Below are 10,234 nucleotides of genomic sequence, written 5' to 3'. Positions count from 1 at the left end.
TATTTTTATATAGATGATTGTTTGAACCTGCTAGAAAACAGAATAAAAAAAATAGGGATTTAGTCGAAAGGTCTAACTTACCAATAACAGAACAGATACAGGTATATAGCTGCTTATGCCTATATATGCACGGCATGATAGATTCATAGATAGACAGATATGTAGATAGTTAGATATAGATATTTCCAGACAAATATTGACATGGAACATAATATAGATAGATAGATGCACAGGCAGAAACATGGATGGAAAGGCTTATGGATGTATAGACAGATGGACAGGAGGATAGATAGATAGCTAGATAGATAGATAGGTATATAGATAGATAGATAGACAGATAGATGGAAAGATAGATACATTGATAGAATGATGTACATATAGTTAGACAGACAGACCAGAGATACCCAGATAGAAAGGTAGATAGATGGGCAGAATGAAATACATATAAGTAGATAGGTAGATGAAAAACACACAAATAGATAGATAGATAGATAAATAGATAGATAGGTAGATGGGTAGATAGATAGATAGATAGATATATAGATAGATAGATATTCATATATTTAGTTAGGTAGATCAAAAAAACACACAGCTAGATAGATATATAGATAGAAAGATATATGGATTGATAAAATGATATACATATGTATATGTTGATTGATAGATCGGAGAGATACAGATATAAAGGTAGATATATATGTAGATAAAATAATACAAATATATACATAATTAGGTAGATCAGAGAAATACAGAAAAAAAGGTATATAAATTGAATGATTTGAATAGACAGAAGCTAGAGCCACAACAAATCGCCGTCGGCAGGCAACGAATCGCATCCTTAGGAGCAAAGCTGTCAACGCCCTGAAAGTATCTTTATGTTATCTGTCGTTTTCGCCCTTTTCTGCTGCGTCTTTAAGCCAATCCACGGAAAATGTACAAAATTTAATATGACTTAAAAACCCGCTACAAAAGTGTTGAAATCTTTCGTCAATATAAATTCTTGTAATTTAATTTCGTTTTTTTTCTTTACTAGTAGATGTATTCTTCGGCATGGAGTTCATCCGGCTGCCCTCCCCCTTCTACCCACACACACAGCACACATGCTGCGAACGGAATCCCGGTCCTACTTATCAGCCTCAAATATCCATTTAGCTAAAATGTATTAAAAAGTAACTCAGATGCTATCTGAGGCCATCCATTCAAGCTTCTCGAGACGCACAGACAGAGGCAAACGCTCCGCGCGGCAACCCTCGAATAACTTTCGAGAAATGCTCGAAATTCTTGCCCAGAGCAACGGTAACAGACAACAGCAGCAGCAACAACAACAACAAGAACAACAACAACAGCAGCAGCAGCTTTGGAATATCAGTTTCTTCTTCAGCAGAAGCTGAAGCTGAGCAGCGCAGCGGCAGAGGCAGCGCAGGAATGACAAAATTTTGGCCTGTGGGGCTGTCGCTAGAAACTCACACACACACACACACACACGCACACCAAGCCGGAGACAGACAGAAAGGGAGACAGACACGTAAAACTGGAGAAGGAAGTGCGTCGAACGACGACGAATGAAGGCAGCAAGACAAGAGGGCAACACACAGCCAAACATACAACAGCAGCAGCAGCACCAGGAGAACAGCGGGGAGAGAGAAGGGCACGCATAATCGAACAAGCAGCGACTGCTGCTTATATGCTGCGAATGAATGGATGGATGCTATCTACAAAGCGCTCTTATATACACAGTAAATATATAAGACACTCTGTGCGTGTGTGTGTGTGTTTGTGCAGTTACAATTAGTGGCGACAAGAACGAAAAGAATGGAACAATAAGCGCACACGATTCGGCTGTGTGTGAGAGGGAGTATGAGAGAGAGAGTGAGTAAGTGGAGTGAGTGCTATGTGGAGAGTTGTGTGTTGTTGTTTTGCTAGCGTCGGGCGACGGGCAAAGAGTAAATTTTAGCTAGCAGGACGCGCTGCTGGGCTTCGGGGCGGTGTGCGCGGGTACAGCAGGGTAGTGCTCAGGGCTTAATATTGAAACGTGTCTCATCAGATGCTTCAACTGCAACTGCGATAACACAAAACCAACCACACACACATACAAATGAACCAGTGTGCGTGCTTGTGCGCGCGCGAATGTAGTGAAATGGAAATGCAAAGAAAAATAAAAGAAAAGGAACGAATGTAAAACGAAGCGCAAAATGAAAAATTGTACATAAAAATGGAAATGCGACAACAACAACAGCAGCAACAACAAACGAGGCATCGAATAACCCTCGCCCCGTGCCAGCGGCAACGTCTATGGGCGTGGAGTACATACAGCCAAATCCGAAAACCTTTCTCGAACACAAACTATATACCTTTGTACATATGCATGTATGTATGTGTGTACATAGGGTATATTAAAGTGTAGTGAAACGGCATTTGGTATTTGGTTGCCAGCTAGCTATACGACTGAGGCAGCGGCGTCAGCGTCGTCGCTAACGGTAGCCGGTTGCCTTGTGCTCTAGGGCTGAAAGCGACCCAGAGCCTCGGTCTCACGCTAGGAATGCGCGCGTGTCACGTAACGAATGCAAAATAATACAGTTAACGATAGATATAGATAATTAAGATTTCGATATGTTAAGAAATTTTGAATATTTCAGTTATAATCAAACTGCAAACTTACTTTAGTTAAAATAATTTTTAGTTAAGTAAAGCTTTTTCTCTTCTTCAACATTAATAGAATACACTGTCACGCACGAACGTGTCTTCACGACACGCGCCCATCTCTAGCATTCGCACTCACTACTCTAATTAGTTTTTATAGTAAAAACCAGTGTCTAAAAATAACACAAAAATATGAATATAAGGAGGTGGGTAAATGAGAGGCTGGCGGGGAACTGTGCGATCTGCTTCACTTGGCACCTAACACAGCTACTCCGGGCCTCAAATCATCTCATCCACAACACTCAGCTGGATTTGGCTGTCGCTTATGCGTGATAATTCAATTAGGAATGTGTGAATCAGGCAACAACAACAGCAACAAAAACAAAAACAGCGGGCACACAAACTGCAGCAGCAGCGAACAACAGCAACATGCAAGCGGAAACAGGCGTAGAAAAAGAATTGAACAGAAAAATACTCTTTCCCAGCAGCCGAAAAACAAACGCCATGTCCATGTGCAGCAGCCGCACACACACACACACACACGTATTCGTCCCGTTGCATGCAACCCTGTTTTTGTGTATGTGTGCGTGTGTGTGTGTGCCACAGGAACAGAATCACAATCAGAATACACGGCCTCGGCTCTGGCGGCCTGAAACAATTTATGTGCCATGTATTTTGTACATAAAAATAGCGGCCGAGGCAGCAGCAGCAGCAACAGCAGCAGCAGCAGAGACGCCAGCACTGGCTGAGGCCGGAGACGGGGCATTGGACATGGACGGTGCCTGGAGAGGGGCCATTATGTGCGCAGCTTGCCTCGAAAATATTTCAACACAGGCATGCGACTGAGACTGGGACACTAAGTGCGCAGCGGCTTAGTGTGGGTAAACTGAAAGAGGGGTTGATAAAGGGAGTAAACGAATGTGCTAAACATATTTTGTCATATGTTACGAGGGCGAATAATACATTATTATATATACAAAAACTTATATAGTAACGGAGTTTTTGCTAGGCATATGTACTAATAGAAATAATTTAGAGAAAATATTATAACATAAGTACATATATGTATTATGTACAAACTTACTTACATATAGTAGCTTGCAAATAAATTTAATTTATTTAAATATATGTAAGCATATTATTAATAATAATAACTATTTACTATATACACACAATTCACTCAACAGCCCCTCGCAGCAATTGCAGCGTACGCCACTGCATTCTATCTTGAATCTTGCTGTACATACAATACAAACATACAAACACAACCATGTATAGCACTCGACGTGCGTGTGTGTGTGTGTATGTGTATTCAAGTGTGCGGCACTGCGATAGCAACGAATATCAGCAGCAACAACAACGAACATCGACGACCACGAGTTGGGCCTCGTCGTCGCATTACCAATTTAAATTCCCATCCAATGCCCGCACGTAGCAAAAGAGCCGGTAAGGAATAAAGCGACAGACAGAAGGACAGGCGTACGAACGAACAGATGGATGTAGGGAGGAAGGAAGGGAGGGGGGGAGGGAGGGTAGCGGCAGGCGCAAACACGACAGAGTCTGAAAGAAAGAGTATTTAATGAGCGCTACTGTTTCGCTTTTGGTTGTTGTTGTTGTTGTTGTTGTTGCTGTTGCTGTTGTTTCTGTTATTGCTCGCAATGCCAACTCGATATGTTACAGTTTTTTGTTTTTCATTTCTTCTTTGCTGCTCTCTCTCCCTTTCTATTGCTCACTCTTTCTGGCTGTCTTTTGCTAATGCAGCGGTTGTTGTTATTGTTTTATGTTCTATCAAATTAGGTTCATTTGCCAGTCCAAACGGCTGCCGCTGTCGACGTCGCTGCCGCTGCCGCTGCTCCAGTAGCTTTTGCCAAAAGCACCCTCTTTGCAGTTGCTGCTGTTGGTGTATCAAGTGGGCTGTGCGAGTTTTAGTCAATGTGTGTGTGTGCGTGTGTGTGTGAGTGCTTATCGACTATGTGTAAACCGCACGGCTCACTGGCTGCCGGTTGCTTGGCTGCAGCGTTGCCGTCGCGTTGACGCCGTCATTGCGGTTGTGAGTGTGTGTGTCATTATATACTCAAAGGTAACGTCTGAGTTGTATATGTATATACATATGTATGCATGTACTACAATGTAGTATGTGCCACCAACCCGTCTCCACCACCACCATGAACACCACTTCCACCACCGCCGCCGCCGCCAACTGCTGAAGCTGTGGCATGCTGATAATTCAATAAGCTGCAAAAAAATGCCAACATTTTTCATGAGCTCGCCGCTGTAAATTGGCATTGAATGAGTGGTATGACACACACACACACACACATACATACATATTTACTTATGTGCATACATATGTAATAAATATTTGCCCTGTATTTTGCGCATTTTACACAGGTACTCAGCGTTATGTAAAATGCACACAGTCTGGCAACGTCATGGCAAGCAGCATGACACCGCAACTGTGTTTACTCTTATTCAACAGCATCATCATCAACTCTACAACTCTAGCTCCAACTCCGACTCCAGCCAGCCAGCCAGCTGCCACCCAACGTCAGGCACAACTTCATTTGCAATGCAAACGCAACGAGTGAGTGGATTGGAGTGGATTGAAGCGTGCGTGAGTGGGAGAGAGAGAAGGTGTCGCAAGCAGCGTGGAGAGTGTCTTGTGTAATCAACTAATTACAACGGCCGCCCAATGCCTGGCACCAGCACAGACGTCGCTGCTGCCGCCAGCCGACCGTCACACTCCACACCCGTCGCGCCAACAGACAATTTATCTTGTTAAAGTGACTTTTTAGCGCTAGCCTCCCCGCCCGCCCGCTCCGTCTGCTGTTGCTGCATCTTTCCGAAGAGCTCATCATTAGAGACAATTGAGTAGCACTCAATCGTTGTAGCCCGCCACTCAAATCAATCAATGGCAACTGGCACTGAGCGAGAGAAGAAGAGAGAAGGGAGAGCAAAAGCTGTCCAGTTTGAGCTGATGTTCTTTGTGAGTAACTAACTTTACCGTTGTTTTTTATTTTTTTACTTTTATTCTTCGTGGCTGCTTTAACAATTCGTGCAGTTATTATTCTTATTTCCGGTTCAGGATTTTCGTTGATTTCGTCTTCACCCTGAAACGCCAAACGGCAAGCCAAGCCAAGCGCTCCTTTTGCCACTGTAAATTGATACTTTTTTGGGTTTCACATTTTTTTCCAAAGAGCATGATGCAAAAAAACCGAATAACACAGTAAGCGCGAGCGAGAGAGAGAGTGTAGAGAGTGTGAGTGCGAGAGGGGCGACAAATTGGAATGCGGCACTTGGTCTTGGAACTCATCTGCCCTGCATATTAATAATGGTGGACTAATTGGATATTAATGCTGGGTTTTCATTTCATTACATGACCGAATTATGTCCCCAAGCAAATGAAATTAGAATGACACTCAATCAAGAAGAGGAAGAGAACGTTTCGCACTGGACAATAATTTTGAACATCCTTCGCAAGAGTAAAGCAAATTATTTGTGTAAAATGAATCATATTATCTTATGGGAGGGAATGAAAATGAATACTGTATGGAAAATATATTCATTTAAGCTTTAAAGTGAATGGGTCGGTATGATCTTTCATTGAACTTTACCCAATTGGTTTTTCGTATAGTTAGTTAAAAGATTATAAAGGATATTGGAAAGCTTTAGATATGCGTAAGTTTTTATCTAATATCTAATCTATCTTATCTATAAAAATATCAACTCAGCTTCCTTTAGTTCTTATAGTCTCTCAGGTCGTAGGGTTTATATAGAGAGATGTACATCATATCGCTTTGCTTTGATTGAAGCTGATCACGAAAATATATATGAATATACTTTATGGGGTAGCTGCCCCTACTTACATTTGTACTCATAAGTTAATGCCTGTTGCACACAGTTTTTCTCAACTTTATGTAACCTTTTTTTTATTATTTTGTAAACACACTTTATGGCCTTTTAGAAAAGTGAATAACTGCCGCCATTTCGAGTTCAGTCATTCATTTAATATTCATTCATAAACTTTTAGCCAAATGCGCCGCATTGGCCCTTGGTCTGAATAATTTATGCAATTGTGCGGTTGGAGCCAAAAACTCCAATTACAATAATTAAGCAACTGCCCCAACCCCCAGCACAGGCTCTTAAGCGTGCCACATATGTATTCACACACACACACACACTCGCAGTCACATACACACACACGCTCACATATGCGAGTGTTTTGGGCGCATCTGAAAACAAGTTTAATGCGCTTGGCTTTTAACGCATTAAATCAGCATTTATAAATCATTTGTGTAAGCGCACAACCAGGCTAAGCACACACACATACATACACTCACACTCGCGTCGCCGCCACAGGTAACAGTTGCTCGTGCAGTTAATTAGAAATGCAAAATTACACTCAAGCACACACTCGAAATGCGAAATGAATATTCAAAGCGAAATGAATGCCAGAGCGAGTCATAACAAGCTTATTTAATAGTTGAGCAAACGTTTTCATTGGACTGCCCATATATAATATCTTAAAAGATATCATTTGAACTATAAAGTATATATATTCCTTATTAGTTGGATATAGCCTGATACGTCTGTTCGTTTCTATACAAACCAGTCTCATATTTGATGAATTCGTTCATTAGTTCAATTTCATTTAGTTCATTTTGCCAAACATTGCAAAATGAACACTATGGCTGCTTTTACAGTGGCAGCTAATTAATTAGTTCATAATTCTGTGCACACCATTGAATAAGTCCAATTACTCCAAGTGGGCACATTATTTTTGTCGCTGCTGTTGATCCCGTTAAAGGTTTAAGCTGCAGGCACAGCAGAGAGCGAACATTCTGGTTGAGGGGCAGAAAAATGTCCACTGCCCTGCACCTCATTGGTCGCAACGCCTTTGATCCCGTTAACTGAGCGCGGGACTGCCTAATGCGTGCGTGGGATCCAGCTTTATTGGGCTATTTTAGTCAGTGCGCGTCTCTCCCGTCGATCGGTCGTATACGTTGTGCGTGTAAACAAAATCATTTAGTGAAAAGTATTAAATTAAATAAATGCTGCTTAACGCGATTAGTTTGTGCTTGTTAATACCATAAATCAGTCTTCCATTCGCTCTTCGCCCTGCAAGATATGTGTGTGTGTGTGTGTGAATTTAAGAAGCAGTTAAGTGTGTGTTCTTTTTTATTTTTTTTGTTCTGCTGCGTTTTGTCACTCAACACAAATTGGCGCGAAATTGCGCGTAATCCACAAGCAAAGAGAGAGTGAGTGAAAGAGAACGGGCGAGCACTTTTCTTAGCGTAAGTGCTCTTATACATAAGTATGTACAAACATACATACATTTACGTAGTTCTTCACTTGATTTAACTGTTAAACAGCTGAGTATTTTTCTGGGCTTTTAATACACATGATTTTTATTATTTCTTTGTCAAAACTCAATCAATTTTCAAAAGATTTAGCATTTTGTTCAGCTTATGAGCTCTAGATTTTCTTAAGAATTATTTATTTATTAATTTTTGAGAGAATGTATTTTAAACGTGCCACGGGCAAGGTCGGGAAAACCGCCTATTATAGACATATGTAAGTCAAAATTTGCCATCCTCAAAACTCGGTCAAATGTCTTCCGAGTTTTACGAGGTTTGCCTTTTTATTCATAATTTCGCCTCAAGTTCATTTTCGATCGGAATTTCCCAACCCCATAATTCGGTCAAAACTCAACCGATTTTCATAAAGTTTGGCTTTTTCTCCATGGTTTGACCTCTAGATAAATTAAGCATCTAAATCTGACAATATTATTTTTGGTCAAATTTCATATGAAAATGGAACCCTCAAATATCCTATAGACATAGGTCGAAATTTCCCACCCCCATAACTCGGTCAAAACTCAACCGATTTTCATAAAGTTTGGCTTTTTGTTCATGGTTTTACCTCTAGATAAATTCGGCATCTAAATCTGGCAACATTATTTTTTGTCAAAAATCATATGAAAATGGTACCCTCAAATGTCCTATGTACACATAGGTCGAAATTTCCCACCCTCATAACTGGGTCAAAACTCAACCGATTTCCATAAAGTTTGGCTTCTCTCCATGGTTTGACCTCTAGATCAATCGTGCATCTAAATCTGGGAACATTATTTTTCGTCAAAATTCATTTGAAAATCGTACCCTCAAATATACTATAAAATTTCAAATCTCATCCGATTTGGCATCTAAATCTGGCAACATTATTCTCGTATTCTATTTATTTACAAACTTGGCTAGTAGAAAAGGTTCGGTCGGCAGATATTCTTTTCCGTTTCTTTATTAAATTTATTAACTCCAGAACAATTAAGGTCGTAAAGACTTACAACAAGAAGATGTTGTTTGTATATCTCTTTTATGGAACCTCCGGGTTCTATCAACAGCAAACTCGACTCTAGATTTGCGGGGCCTTGTGCTCAGCCCGAAGCTATAACCACTTGAGAATTATATGCAACAAAAAGGCGACAAAGCTAGCAAAACTGAGCCTTTTTCTTTATAAGTAAAAGAAGTTGCTTTGTAAACGATTTTCTTGTTTTATTTTATGTTTTAAAATCTAGTCTATTCGATTTTCGGCTTGTGTATATACATATATATACATTTATATATATATTTATATATATCTATTGACCGGGTCATTAAAGCCACAAATCTTGGCAGATCTTCTCTGGCTCTCTCTGAGATTGAGCACTATTTGAATGAGGTTCGCTTTGATTTTGTTTATGCTCGTGTAATTGTAATTAATGAAATCGTATTGAATTACAAGCAGCTATTGAAATAACCAACACACGTCGCGAAGTAATAGCAACCAGTTCCCAGTTCCCAGTTCCCAGTTCCCACTTTACCAGTTTTTCCAGTTAACCCCTGGAAAAGCATCAAAGTTGCGCCTTAATTGAATTTCGTGTGGCAAAAGTTTCGACGTGTGTGTCCTTTCGGGTTTGGGCCACAAAAGTTTCGGCGAGGCGCCAAGTCCTTTAATTGCAATTTGCTTCAAGTTCGTAGTCGTTACCCCCCTCCTCCTCCTCCCTCTCCCTCTCCCTTCTCCGGCTAAATGACGATTTATGTGCTTAGCATTTGTGTTACATAATGGCGGCAAATTAGTTTCTCGACTTTTTGCCAGAGCACAAGGTACGCAATTTAATTAGCAAATCCCACGCCTGTCGCCACATTAAGTGGCATTGATTGTGGCATTAACCGAGAGAGAGAGAATACTTGAGATGACGAATGGACCATTGTTGCGCTAATTAATTTAGATTTATGTATATATGAAATTAATGTCCAGTTTGGAGGATTACCTAACCCGATGCGTGCCTCTCAGCTGATAGAGTTTAGCTGCCAGGCAAACTTTACTTAAGCATTAGAATGATATTTGTTAAGTAGACTTCCCAACGGTGTTCGCTTTGGGGTAGTACAATATCATTCTAACCAAAACTTACCCATATGCAACTAAAACATCAACAAATAAGAGTCTGTATTTATTCTTGAGCATTATCAACAGCCGAGACGTTAAAGACGCATTTCTCTCTCTCTGACATTCTGTTTCTAAGCATTACTCATTTTTAAGCTATTCTTTTTAAACT

The sequence above is a fragment of the Drosophila montana genome, unplaced genomic scaffold, assembly GCF_035044405.1.
Source record: "Drosophila montana isolate Dmon_TW-CO22-7 unplaced genomic scaffold, ASM3504440v1 contig_3031_1, whole genome shotgun sequence".
Taxonomy (NCBI): Eukaryota; Metazoa; Arthropoda; class Insecta; order Diptera; family Drosophilidae; genus Drosophila; species Drosophila montana.
This window is presented reverse-complemented; position numbering follows the sequence as displayed.